The 14,635-nt window shown below is 38.6% G+C and overlaps 1 protein-coding gene across 4 annotated transcripts in view; it reads left to right on the top strand.

The window, feature by feature from the left end:
* Positions 1 to 14,635, top strand: part of LOC139696676 (tyrosine-protein phosphatase non-receptor type 11-like) — a 1,102,100-nt gene that overhangs the window by 605,363 nt on the left and 482,102 nt on the right. The window lies entirely within an intron of this gene.

Raw genomic sequence — 14,635 nt, 5'->3', positions numbered from 1 at the left:
TGGTTTATTTCGGCTTATTCAAATGCAGATTAGTTTGTTATTGAGTAATCGAGAGAGAGTAAACATTTAAAATGTCCTTCACAGTCTAGCTACCTATTTTTATATCGAAACATGAAAATTTATAAAAGTAAAAGATTGTTAATTTCACAATAGGGCTAGATGCTTTCTCGCTTTAACTGTAAATAATATCTCTCTAACCTATCATATTTGAATATCACCAATCTTAAGATCTAAGTCCACAAAATACCCTGCAAGCCGCCGAAAGGGAGTGTGGCGGGGGGTGTTAGGTTACCTCCCAAGAGAACAAAACCACTTGCGAAATGTAATGTGCTCCTTCATTAGCACAAGCCACCAATCTCATTCGAAGGGTAGAATATTTTCCCCCGTAGTATGCTGCGGCATTTTCTCGCTTCCAGAAATGTGTCATATGCTGCTGGCACGTGGCAGTACAATGCATTTATCTGTTCCTCTGTTAATTGCGAGTAGAGGCATGTAGTATCCTCTGGTCGCAGTTTTCACCCTTCAATTCTTCTTATTTGTACCTCCTAACTTAAGAATGCGGCGTCCAAACAGTCGAAAATGCTTCTGTTTGCTCACCGGCGTTCGATCTCACAATATCCAGAATTACTCAGGAGCGGTAGTTTAGCGCCGCATTTCCTTATCTATAAGGAAGGTTCCCGCCATAGGGAATCTTTTGTTGCCACTGGACCTCCTTTTCGAAATATTACACGCGCCGCCTCGTCGTCCCCACGCAGCCAACGTGGAGACAATGAGGCGGCGCGATGAAATGATTCAGTTTTGCGCCGACGGAAGGAGCGAGAGATTTTTTTGTTTTCCTCGATGGCATTCCCTAAAATCAACGACTCAACGCCGAGTCTCCGAAACACATTCCTTTGGAGATGACGATTCATGAGCCCGCCTCTCGTGTGTGATTGTTCCTCCAGCAGAAGAGGCCTTTTTGCTTTTGAGACTTCTCGCCGGCTCGCGGAAGTCAGGGCTTCGCGTCAAAAGGGAGTGGTGTCGGAAAGAAGATGAAGGTCGGACAACGTTGCCTTGGAGGGACGCGTGTGTGAATCAGGTTCGGTTCGAAGCGAGGAGTTAACTCACTCACTCCCACCCTCAATTAAGATGCCTTCGTGAATTCCTCAGTCGTGCGCGAGGCTGCGCTTTTTATTCTCTTTCGTCGCGAGGCTCGTGAAAAGGTGTGCGCTCTCGCAGGTATTTTATCCATTCCTCGGCGACGGTATTCCGCGAAAAAGATAAATGGTACATTGGGGCATACTCAAAATCTTGCTTTATAAAGGTCGAGAGAGGCACCTCCATTATTTATTTTTTGGAGATCTCCAGCTTTTTTTTAAAGCGTGAAGGAATGCACAGTTCAATCAAAAAACTTCGGACGACTTAATCTGCGGAGTTCTTTCGAAGTGTGACGTCCGACGGAAATGGTTCTTTCTCTTTCCAACCACCTCGATGGGTGCGGAGCAACAGAAGCCTGCCACCGCACTATATGAAGTCATTGGCGGGATTATCGAAAACAGCCGTATAGAAAATAAGACCGGTTCGAGGGAAAGGTTTTCCGCGTAGGACCGATCTAATTTCCCTTATCTCCAGCTTATATTTTATTTTTTCTTACCTTAGTATGCTAATTACCGATTTTTTCAACCATTTGCAAGCTGGTCAATTTTTATAAATCTCTTATGCGTGTTAGCCAACGTACTGATCCTATTTGCTAATATTTGCTCATCACTCTCCACCAGGACGAGCTAGAAAATCTGTGGGTAGATCCTGAAGGTATCGGAATAATTAGTTCAGTTTTTGATTCCGGTATAATGGGAAAAAAATTTCCATTACCTCATTAGTTGCTTTGTTTGAGATTAAAGTAGGATGATGATATTACCAGTTTTTCGTTTGAGTGAAGTTAATTATCCTGGAGGTATTTTCGATAAATACACTATCATGTAAAATCTCATTATCATGAACATAACACATTATTTTCGCAGGAATTATTTTCTTTTCCTTTTTTGCTTTTGAACAACTCATTATTTCCCGTAATTAAGGTATCGTTCGAAATTTTCGTTCACAGGCTTATGGGGAAACATATCATTCTTTCATAAAAGTAAGGATTTATTTTATAGTCAATCATCAAATATTAAAATCGCTGGAAAACGCGTAGCAAGAGTTGTGATTGTGATAGCATCAACTTTGTTTAATAAGTGATGACAATCTATGCACTGCATATTACTTCTCTTTACAAATTTAAGGATCATGTAATTATCATTGATTTTAAATAAAGATTATTATGCATTTTATGTTCGTGTGATCTAACAATTACTGATTATAAATCGGGTAACAGTTTTGTAATTGCGATAGCAACTATAACATTAGTTCTGTATTATAGCATCACATGAAGGCATTAATAATTTATATTTTTCAATTGAAAGCAGTTAGTCAACACTCGTTTTAAATTACTGATATATAGTATGGAGTGTACGTCACATGATGTTATGATATTTTTTTTCGTATTTACACGTGGCTACCGTAACAGTGATTACAGCAACCTTGTTAGAAAGCGCTGCAAGGTTTTGCGTTGGCGCTGCTTTCACTTCATTGTTGTTCGCATTATTATAAGATGAATAGTTGTTTTGAAACCTGTGTTTCATTCCTTTAAGTTTTATTAAATGTCGATTCCCTTTTCCATACTTAGTGTTATTTTTTGCTCCTCGTCCTCGAGAATGGCCTCAGACCTTGAGATGCACCTCTTTGTGTTTAGGGAGGTATTTTTTCCTTACCGAGCAATGTTCCTCATCACCACCCCCTATCCCAATTCACTCTCCTCCAGTGCCGTCCATTCACTGCGGCCCCACCTATATCTCCGGTAGCATCACCATCATAATCTTCCTTCTCCCCACCCCCCGTCTGGCTTCACCCACCGGCCTTCTCCCCTTCAATCGAGCACTGGGATGTTTGTTTCCTCGTCGGTCGGGGAGATGAGGCTGTTGCTTCGGTGGCCACCTCGAGCACTCCCCTGGGAATAGAGGAGAATGGATGCAAGGCCGTCTGCTCTTGCGAGCGTGAATCATTCCTCTCCCAACCCCAACGTCTCTGGAGCGACCCCTTTCACCTGTGTGCCCACCGTCACCCGCAACCTTCCCACACCCTCCCTCCAGACTTCTCCTTTCTCCTAGAAGTTTCTGCGAGTGTGAGTGTGTGCCTAGATATCGCCTCTCGATCCGCATTCGCAAGATGATGACGTGACTCCGCCTTTCTCGTAATGTTGGCGTAATGGTTGCCGTGAATCCGTTCTCTTGACAACCGCAGCTGTAGTTGAAGGCCGTAAGGGTTTTCCGTAAGGTTATTAGAATTGAGTGTGGAAAAGTTTACAATTTAATGTGGGAATATACTCAACGTCTGAGAAATTACGAAAATAAACAAGAACTAGTTGCGAACTAAAGCGTTTGATTAAAATAACGGTCATCTGAGCGCGTGTAGCCATATTGGACGTAAAAATGAATTGTTTTTATCAACGGTATAACTTGATTCATTCTTAAATTATTAATTTGACGTTGTTAAGTTACTAAGTTCCCTTTATAATCTATCAATTTAAATCATTTTACCGGATAATTCATTTCTATACAAATAGCTGTGGCGCTAAGTGCAACGTTGGCTCCGCTTTGTAATCCATAGCTCAATTTCGTACCACGATAAGTTAATCTAAATCTCAGAAAATTAAAATTATGGTGGTAATTATTTGGCTATATTGTGACTCCACAGGCGGAAAACCCATGCAATGTGACTACGGGTGAAAGAAAATGTGATATCATGACGTAACATCCATGTTCTCAGTTTGGATATGAACCCACAACTTTTGTATCAGCCCTAGAGCTACTAACGTCTAAACCCAGGCTAAAGCGAAACTATGTAACTTGACACCGCACTTTATAATATATTAACTGCTTTCTAACTCAGTATATTTTCCATCTCCTTTTGTTCTGGTCAAAAAGGTTCATCTTTTCCTTCCTCATCCCCGCTTTTAAAGCATAGTCCCTTCGATCACATTCTTCATCATTCAATTTTCACTCTGTATTCCATGGAACCATGTTTCCTGTTATTTTCGTAATTATCCCAGCAACCTGCGAATTAATCCCCCGTACGATCAGAGCGTTTCTCGACCACCTCCATTACTATTTCCTTGATTTTTTTTCTTTTTTTTATTTTTTTTTCTATGATCCTACGCAATCACATCTGAAAAGCGTCTAATCTACGCTGGCCTCCATGATCAATTTACGGAGCCTTATTAAGTCATGCTGCCCCCCAAGTTCTTGCTCTCAACCCCCGAAAATATTGTGTAGCTGTAGATGTGTGTTCCCCATGAACACTAGTACTAACTAAAGATTTTGCGAAATAACGAACAGGGCCTTTCAACCCTGTCATCTTTGTGAAAGCACATGCCCGCAATTCTTCTTATGATGGCCTCACTACTTTGTCCATTTTCCTCAAAACACCCCCAAAAAAATTGAAGTTCTCTGTCCGCTTTGATAATGCTGGTGGTGGGTCGTCGACAAGTACGTTAATCACGAGGCCAACCAGGTCAGCCAATAAATAACATCAAACCCATAGAATGGGGATTGCCCTGGAGCGACGAGAGTTGTCAAGGGAAGGGAAGAACAGGTTTGAAGTCTCGTGAAATATTTGCAATGTCAATCCTTTCTGAAGTCAAAATTAGGGGGATAGCCCATTTATTAAGCGAGAAGTTTTAGGTGCTGTCATGAAATGTCACAAGGGAGAAATAGGAAGTTTTAAAATTACCGTAAAATTATTTTGTGATCTATTTACGTAGGTTCGTTCGTTCTATGCAAGGGGTGTATCCTACTGAAGGAGGAATGGAGTCCGTCCTCCTTTCCTCCTTCCCCTTTGGTGTCTTCAATAAAATTCAAAGTGAATCTATATTATATTCCCGACAATATTTTTTTTAATGCCTGCTGTTCCCCGAGCATAAAATTATCGAATGCAGAACGCGTTGAGGTCTCTATATGAAATCGAGTTTTTTTTTCAAATTTAACATGATTTTCAACTTTCTTTTTAGGAAAATGTTAGAAAATTATATTTCTTTCAGATTTTAAAATGCCACTCTTTAGGGATTATATTTATTTTTGCATTGTGTGCTGGTGATAATAATTTTATTCCCGCGTAAAATCATTATTAAAGTTGCAACAGCCATGAATTAAATGCCTCGCGTACAAAGAGCAATAAAGTTATCAAAATTCCACATAGATGGCCCGTTCAGCACGTCAAAGCAGCGATTTCGTGGTTAATAGAAATGTCATAGGCTCGACGTGCGACGCCATCGCCGCAGGACAAAGGGTCTTTAAGTTGCATCTGAATGACGTTGCATCCAGGTCAGTGTGGACCTGACCATTAGAAGCCCTGGATCACAAAGAGAGCCAATGAAAATAATTTTTATCTTGATGGCTGGCAACGACGTTGATGCTGATTCGATGAATTCAGAATGACAAAATAATCCAATAACGTTTAATTGAGTCCATAACAACGTAAATTCTCTCACATGTAATACAGCGAACCAAACCTGCTTTGACGCTGGAACGAAAGCAATTAGCTTTTCCGTTTCACGAGTGAATAAACATTTTAGTACGGTGTTAGATATGGATAGTTGACGATGGATTGCACGAAAGATTGTTTGGACCGATCCCCGATGAAAGGTATATTCGTATTCTATTAGTTTGTCTTTTGATTATGGATTAATTGACTTAGCAGCAAACATTTGAGTTTTATTAGTCAATATCTCGTGGATAATTACGTTGCAAGGATTTATTTCCACAACCTTGAAAATTTTCTTTTAACCAAATTCATCTAGATAATGCGTTGTCATTTTGTATCGATGAATTGAGTGGAGCAGTGAAGGCTACGTCTTTGATAGCGGTGAGTCAAAGACTGTTTGTGACGTAAACAACAGCAATAGATTCCCACTCAATTGTTTGATGAAGGCAGACGTCTTTTGGCTATAAAGAAGTTTTAATTCAATTCGAGTGATTTAATAGCATTTACTACGCGGACTTAAGTAATAAGATTTCTTTGCCATTGCGACTTGCGGTGAAGTCGATAATTGTTTTTCGTCGTAGTGGAAAAATATGATTTTATAAATGCAAAGAAACACAGTAATTATCAAGAAATGTGTTTAATCCATCATTAAACCACAGTGATGAAATTTATGATTTTATGAAAATGTTTCCACAGCCATTTAAAATATTTCTATATCGTCATGATGCAATGTTTAAATAAAAATATAGAATAGTTAGAACCCGGTGATATCTCATAGTAACTTAAAAGATCACATTCATTCGAGAGTATTATCAAAACCCTACATCATCATCAGTTTTAAGATTGGCTCAACGTTTCTCGGTTCCTCCATCGGCTTTGCTATTCTGTGATAGATAATTAATATTTAAATGCAACAATTTCAGTAAAAATTATTCACCTTGACCGGGATTCGAACCCGGATCCCTCAAATGTCCGGTCGAGTGCTTTAGCCAGTTATGCTATCGAGGGATCCGGGTTCGAAATCCGGTCAAGGCGAATAATTTTTACTCTCTGAAATTGTTGCATTGAAATGCACATTAGCGGATGACTCCGTTAAAAGTTACCGTTGCGGCATCTCCCGCAGTTTCTTTGGAATTAATATTTAGTTTATGAACTTCAGCGTACGCTATTTAAAAGCTTCAACCGTTTCATCTATGTTTACATAAATAGTTTATCGCCTGTTATATTGATTGGTCCGTACCACTTGATCTTCTTGCGAAATGAAACAATGTTCTCTAGTCCTTCTATACGGCTGCTTTTCCCTTATTTGGAACATTAACTTGACGAAATCTTCATATTTTCCCCTCATTAGTCCATAAAAGTACGAATTAGTCCATAAAAAGTCTTACTCTCACGTTTTCCTAGACGCTGAAGTAGTTTAGCGAAAATGTCATTCATCCCTATGGCTTCATTTGATTTCAATTCCCTTTATGCTTTTTCTATCTCGCTGTCAATTATGCTTGGACCTACTTAGCTATCCTCATGTACGTCATATACTCTAAGTTTACGGCCCTAATATTTTTACCGCATGTTTCTATATGTTTTATTCCCATTTCTCTTGAATATCTTCTGTTACAGCTAGTAATTTTCCTGACGTATCCATGATAGTGTGCATGAGTTTTCCCTTCTAACTCTTTGACAGTGCTTTTACCTTCCCATACAGCGCATCAATTTAGCGCTTCCATTGTAAACTTTTCATATCCTCGCACTGCGTCCTCCACCTTGCTTCTTTCGCCTTATTAGTTTTCCACCTCAATTCATTATTTATTAAAGTGAATGATACAATGTTTTCTCTCTGTGTGTGTATGTATATATATATATATATATATATATATATATATATATATATATATATATATATATATAATATATATATAATATATATACATACACATTTTTCGGGATATTCTGCTATCCATGTCTGTGACTACATTCTAACTTCATTGTGGGAAAATTGGCAGCTACTGAGGAAGGTCTTATTTAAACGAAAATTAGTGTCGTAAAAATATTCACAATAACCCAGATAATATCCCTGAAAAGAGTTTATGCAGAAAAATCGCTACTCGTTGCGAAAGTCTTCAGTCAAAGAACTCCTAACCTCTCTTTTTCATAACTGAAATTACCATTTAGAACAGTCGGCGAGTAAGGCCAGCAAGGCAGCACCTAAAAACGTAAAAAAAGTTCATATTTCTGGTGCATGTGTATGAGTATATTTTATTTGACCCCTTTTATTTTTTACCATCTATTTCATCCGGCTTCTTCTCGTTAATTTATCTCTCGATGGCTTTCTTCATCAGGCCATCGTGTCTCAAAATGTGCCCAATAAGGCCATACCTTCTTCTTTTCAAAGGCTTTTTTTCTTTTCCCACTCTTCGTAGATTATCTGATCCGGCCTTTGATCTTCATCATTCTCCTAAAGCAGTATTAATGCGTTGCCTCCACTGTTATCTTTTCTGTCGATTCAAAGCTCTTAAGCATTACAGAAATATGGTGGAGTTTGCTGACATTTTCGCCTGAGTGATAAATTCAAATTATATAATGATTCGTGGAAATGCGGATCCAATTTTTCTTGAAAGGGAAAAGGAAAGAGCAATATTAGGAAATGGCAGGTCGTAGTATGTTGTTTTTTTTGTAGTTTGGAAATTAACAGCGGCCGCCATACTTGTGCTGTCGTAGCAACCGTCATTTTGGTGGCTTCGGTTCTCATTGTGTCCATAATGTTCGCATACTAAGTTATTCCCACCCCCGGGTCGGGAATTGCGGTGTACGTTTTGGAATTCGTTTCACGTGAGCGCAGTGGACATCCTGTCGAACCGCGCAACGGTTTTCTCACGTGTGTTTCCGTGCATTTTCACACGCACAAACGTTTCCGTTGAATTTCAAGGAACACGGCGCGGGCGTAGTCAATTACACGCGTGCTCCCTCTAGCTTCCCACCCACAACACGTGTTGCAACTTGAAGCAGTCGTGTTGTCAATTAGTCCTCGTTTTATTGTTTCGCCTCGCTTTTTCCACACATTCCCTTACGTAACCTACGTATTTCCCCTCTTTAGGTGTTCCACCCATTGTGCCCTCAACTAATCGCACGGTGTTAGTTATTCTGGCTAATTTGAGACCCATATTTTACGCTAGCGTCCGTCAAATTACCCAATTGAAATGGGACTCCCTCTCGCGTCAACCAATTTTACGTTCCCTTCCTCTTCTTTGCGAATAATTGTGTGCAAAACTTCTACAACTTGTATTTCGTCACGGTAGACCTTTTGCTGTTTAGATTTTCGTTTTTTTTGGGGGAATCATGCAACTTCTTGGCTTAGAATCTGGGTTGCAGTATCTTTCAGTCTTAATAATGCGCTCTCTCCATTTTCCAGAGTAGAATCCAGTGAGAGCTCACACTAGTCATACAGTTCTGTTACATTATTATGAGTAACAACGCAGATAAGTATGTGGACGAGGTATCAAAATTTTCGCGATCGTTATTTCGGAGATTTTCTCGTGGTTATGATTTATTAATTCAAGTCAACCCAATAATTTAAAAAAGTTTTTTTCATGCTAATTCATCTCACATAATGATTCCAGAATTGATGATTTTCTCTTTTGCAATTATTTAAATGGTACCCACTCATTTTTTTAGAGAATGCTTTACAGATACACTGAATAAAATGGACTGGGATGCACAAATATTTACTCTTGATGATGCTATTCATCATTGCTATTGACCTTCACCTATTTTATGTCCTAGATACATTTTCTGTCATCCTTCTTCTACATGTATAGGTATCCTTTTTCTCCTTTCCATCGACCACTATCTTCCTCCTTCTTCTTCCAAGTAAAATGATCATCGCGATTCGTATTTATGGCCTATAGTGGTATTGCCTTTGAAATATTGAAAAGTACTGTTAATACATTTTATTTCATACTAGTATAGTTTGATTCACCTTGAAGTATTTATTTTTCATTAATTATTAGTAATTCTGTGATTCGTACTCTAGTAATTATATTTACGTCATTTCATGGTTTTTATCTTAACAAACGAATGAATAAGATTAATACGTGTAGACAGCAAAAATGGAATGAATTTAACATCTGCTGCTTCTCTACATTTATTTTCAGACAATGTATTTTTATTAAAGAGAAGGATTTACAAAAAATATACAAATAGTTACCAGGGAACTTGAGTGAATAAGCAAAGTAAAGATTAGTCAGTGCATAAGATCGTATTGTATAGGACAGAAACTTGCTATTTAAAGCAATGGGATAAGCGTTAATGGGATGCTTTTGAGATTTAGGTTTGGGAACGAATGGAAAAATGAAATGCATAGTGATAAAAACGAATGGACTTCGTGCTAAATAAGTTGGAAGTATTGAATTGGTGCATGGAATCTGAGGGAGGCAGAAAAAGTAAATGAAACGATAGTGAGAAACATGCATTTGAGTTAAAATCCCGGAATATTTTCATGAAATTAATGGGTAGTCAGACTTTCCTCCTTTTAGGAATGGTGGAATTCTATTTCGAATTTGTGTGGATGAACATTTTTGTGCCCTTTGTGAATTCGTGATAAATTATTTTGTCAAATAGAAAGTTTATTGATACTTTGTTTTTCGTTAAGGTTTTTGAAGGCCCATTAGTGTCGGTAAATGAACAAATTATTTAGAAACGTATTTTAGAACGAAAAAATCTGATTTCTTCTTTAGATTCACCTTTATATTCTTATAGAATTAGAATTCATTATTTCGGACACTGGATGATTCCTTGGCTCATGTAATACCATCTCTCGTGAACGGTCCGCGATGGTGCTGGGTTGCAAGCGGAAAAGCAAATTACTTCTTGGAAGATTTTTGGTTTTTTTTTAAGTGTTATTTTCTAAGCCAGGAAGTTGAAACACCTTAACTTACTCGAGAACCCTTTTCTGTTTGATATCTCGTTTTAATGAACAGGGAAATGGGCCATTTCTTGGATCATCGGCGATTTAAACGTGCCTGGGGAAAAGCACATGCCATCCACTTTATTTTCTCTTCGGAAGTTCTGCGTTGGAAAGAGAAGCATTTCTACGAGTGGTCGTATTTTACTCAGCAAATTATGACCCGAATCCTACGCTGGGTGAAAGGAAAACGGTAGACCGTTGTTCTCCTGTTTTAAAAATAAATATTAATGCGTAATATTTTTTCTTTTCTTCACTAATTGGAGAAAATTTATATTCTGGAAAGGCGAGAGGTAGTTTTGTAATTGCATTACCTTGCTCAGAAATAAAAAAACTCTCCGTTGAACAGGGTATTCCAATTTTGGCATTTAATAAGTTGAATATGAAGTGATATAGTTCATCAAATTCTAAACATTTTATGTTGCAAAAATATAATTTAACGCAATTTCTTCTTAATGTTCATTGTTGTGTTTGGGCTAATATTCTGAGTTAATGTAATCTATCCACAATAGCAAACGAGACTGCTCAACTTCCCGACGTTGTTAGCATCTGACTAATGCCCAAGTCTTATTTCTTATTCGTTAAGTAGTTAACCCGGACCTCTTTAACAAACGAAATCATCATTTTATTCATCAGATTCTCGTTATTTGTAGATTCTTCATGAAAACAATAAAATGCGAACAGCGCGTCGCCTGAGATATATATGAAAAGTAATTATTCAGTGATCGTTAACCTTAACATAACATACCGTAGAGAGATGTGTGAATAATAAAACCAGTCAGGCAATATTTTCTAAATTATTAGCAGCAACGTCATAATTGACTGTGATTGAGCAGAAAATTCATGCCAAAGTGCTAACTTGTTTTGCGATGCATGTAGTGATAATTAGAACCGTCTTGATACTATTCACTTTTTCAGAGAAGTACCTGCGTGAACGTATACCTACTGTAATATAGATGCTGAAATGAGATTTTTTTAAACGATCTGTTAATGGTAGCTTATCGTTTTCTTATGGTTATGAGCTCAAATATTTATCATATTTATAATTAGATAATCTGTTGTATGTAGTTTATCGTTTTCTTGTATAAACGTGCTCAATATTTTATTACATGAATAACAGATACCCTAATTGCATTAATAATCCTGAGTTCATTTAATAATCCTCAAGAAAACTTTAAAATGAATCCTTGTGGAAATGGCCTATTTCGCTTTATCCAGAAAATGACGACTTTTTCTTTTCTATTAGGTTTTTTAAGTCGTCATTATAGGCTTCACGTTGGTGGTGTTGGTAATCCTGGATTAATTTGTTCTTTGCCTTTGTAATGACCCTTGAAGAGAAAATAATATCTTCAACGGTAAAAAAAACTAGTATCTACCAGTTTTATTCCCAATTTATCATCACTTTCAGTGCATAACTCTATTTCTTTTGTCCATGAAGTATTGTCGTGAAAATTAGTTATTCATCTATTTTTATTTATTTAACGACGTTATTGGACCGAGATTGAGACTTTATAATCCCTTCTTCCTCCTAACCCCTGTGCATACATCAAAGCCAATTACAAACAGGCAAGCCCTAGTTGGAGGAAAACCCACCTTGTCGGCAATCGAACACACGACCTCTGGGTTGGCAGGCAGGGACGCTACCCCACCGCCACAGCGACCGGTTTACGAGGTTATTTTCGCCAAGCCGATTATTCGGGGCATTCCTAGTTTAAAGCTGACATAAATACCCCACGATCTACCAAAAAGATGCATGGCAGAGTTTTGTGCATTTGCTTGCCAAGCGAAAGACACGTGGAACTTTCGGTGAACTTTCTTTTCAGTTTCATTTTCCGCTAACATTGATAACAACTGATGGACCACCGTTGGCGTTACAGATGATCTTTGTACTTTCAGCTTTTCATCTTTTAAAATTTATGAATTTAATCACTATTCACTAATTAAAAAAAACATCTGTATTTTACGGAGAAAGAGAATTCCAATTCCTCGTACGCTACTGTGGTATCAAAAAGAAAAAAAGAGCTTGAAGTTGGAAATTGTTTAGATGCTTAGAGAGCTTCACTTTCTTCGAACAGGAATACTTTTGGTGTAATAAAATTTTCTATTGCTTCCTAACGTTTGCATGGCCAATTAAATTGATCACGTTTCGATGTTTTTTTTAGGTTTTCTTCTTGCCAAGATACGCTTGAAAATATAAAAAAAATTGTGAGTTAAATTTATGAAAATCTGTCATGTACGAGGCTGTTTTCTTTAATTCGTGCTTCTGAGGGTTCTATGTCATCAAGATAGTCGGCAGTTTCGTTTGTTTCTCTAGTATAACCATTTATGATGCAACAACCTGTTCAAGGATAATGCACGTGAGCTGTCCTAAGCGTTATCTTTTCACGGTTTTTTTCTGATGCCATTGCGGTATTCAGCGAAGAGTACTATTATTCTCAGGTTTACGAGGTTATTTCCACCAAGTTATAAGTTACGCAATGGTAAATTGGAGCAAGGATGTTACTTTTGAATTAATTAAATGTCAAAGCCCAATGAGAGTTTTAAAAGAATGGTTGACTATCAATTAATTTGCTTAATTAATATTCGGTCATACTTTAGCCCAGAGACGCACTTCATCATGACACTGCGCAGTAATAGAACGGAAAACAAGAACTTAGCTCATATAATAATAATTGAAAATGAACGTTGTGCAGGAGCGAGTAATAGCAATGCTAAAGCGTAAGATAGGTATTAATGGAAAACCAGATCGTAATTGCTGGTCTGATTCATTCGGGAGCTCCAAAACTCTTTGTTCGCATGGTTATGGACGAGTGTGGTCAAAGATGTATGACGGCAGCAGATGACACGCAACGTAAAATAATTTCGCTCAGATTCCTCCGGCCATTATCATTTCATTGCGGATACGATTCCGCGGAAGTTGTAACTACGGTTGAAACCGCCGCTGACGCATCCCATCCCGCTTCACTTTCTATTCCAAGTGCCGCACAGCGGCTGTCATCCCTATTCCCACCTCGTTCTTCCACAGCACGAAACCTGTGGTTTTATGCCTCTCATCCCCTTCGTACGTTTTATGCCCGATGAGGATAGTAGAATTTCGGAAGGGCGGTGGGGTATTGGAAAGGGGACAGGAAGGGAGAAATTTCCTAGAATTCCATCCATGTGGCTCCTCCACTTTGGCCTGGTCTTGGCCATTTATCCTTCCCAAGGTCATAGTTGAAGGATATAATCCAATGGCTTCCTTACCTACGTCACTACGTTACGTGCGCGCAATTTTCGTGGAGATCCTTTAATCTCTTTACCGTGATCCACGCGCTGTACGAGTCATCCTTTTCCAACGAAACGGCATTGCGGACTATTTTCTATCATTCCATTTCGTGGATCGAGGTGATTCTCATGCTTGCATTATTAATATATATTTCGCTATTATGTATTTTTTTACTCCAATCGGAAAACATCCAGTTTTTGCCTTTTTTGTGTCAAATTTTCGATAGGAAAATAAGAAAAATGGCATACACTAACGCTCAACCCCTAGGTGGAGGAAAACCCACCGGGGCGGCAATCGAACCCACGACCTCTGGGATAGCATGGGAGAAAATGTTAGCCCGCCAGCCTGGACCGAAAAAAATCTACATTTGTTAGCCAAGGGATCGGGAAATCGTTGAACTCGCTCGTTAAAAATCCACTGTTAATATTTGTGCATCGCTGCCATTGGTCTCAATTCCCTCAAAAATCAAATCTTGTTAAAGTTGTTAATTACCTAAGTTCTTATTTTAATAATCCAAATGAGCTCATTTTTTTATCGCTTCTCTGGCACATACCTCCTTGCCTTGGGTAAAAGCTTCTAGTGAACCACAAGTAGTAGTAGTAGTTTTTAGGGGAGGCGACCGACAACTGAGGTCATTTGCGCCATAGGGGATGGACAGGAAAGGATGAAGGGTGGAGAGAAACCCGGCGTCGGCATTAGGTTACTCTTTACGAAAGGCGTCAAGGGGTCCGCAGTTTAACGTCCCATCCAACGGACGGCGTACTCACCCAAAGTGCCCTCCACAAAGCACCTCCAGTAGGGATCGAGATACCTCTGAAAAAGTTTCAACACCGCCGGAATTTGAACCCGGGCCCTCT

Source organism: Hetaerina americana, unplaced genomic scaffold (assembly GCF_022747635.1).
Source record: "Hetaerina americana unplaced genomic scaffold, ioHetAmer1.1.p SCAF_7, whole genome shotgun sequence".
Classification (NCBI taxonomy): Eukaryota; Metazoa; Arthropoda; class Insecta; order Odonata; family Calopterygidae; genus Hetaerina; species Hetaerina americana.
This window is presented reverse-complemented; position numbering and strand designations above follow the sequence as displayed.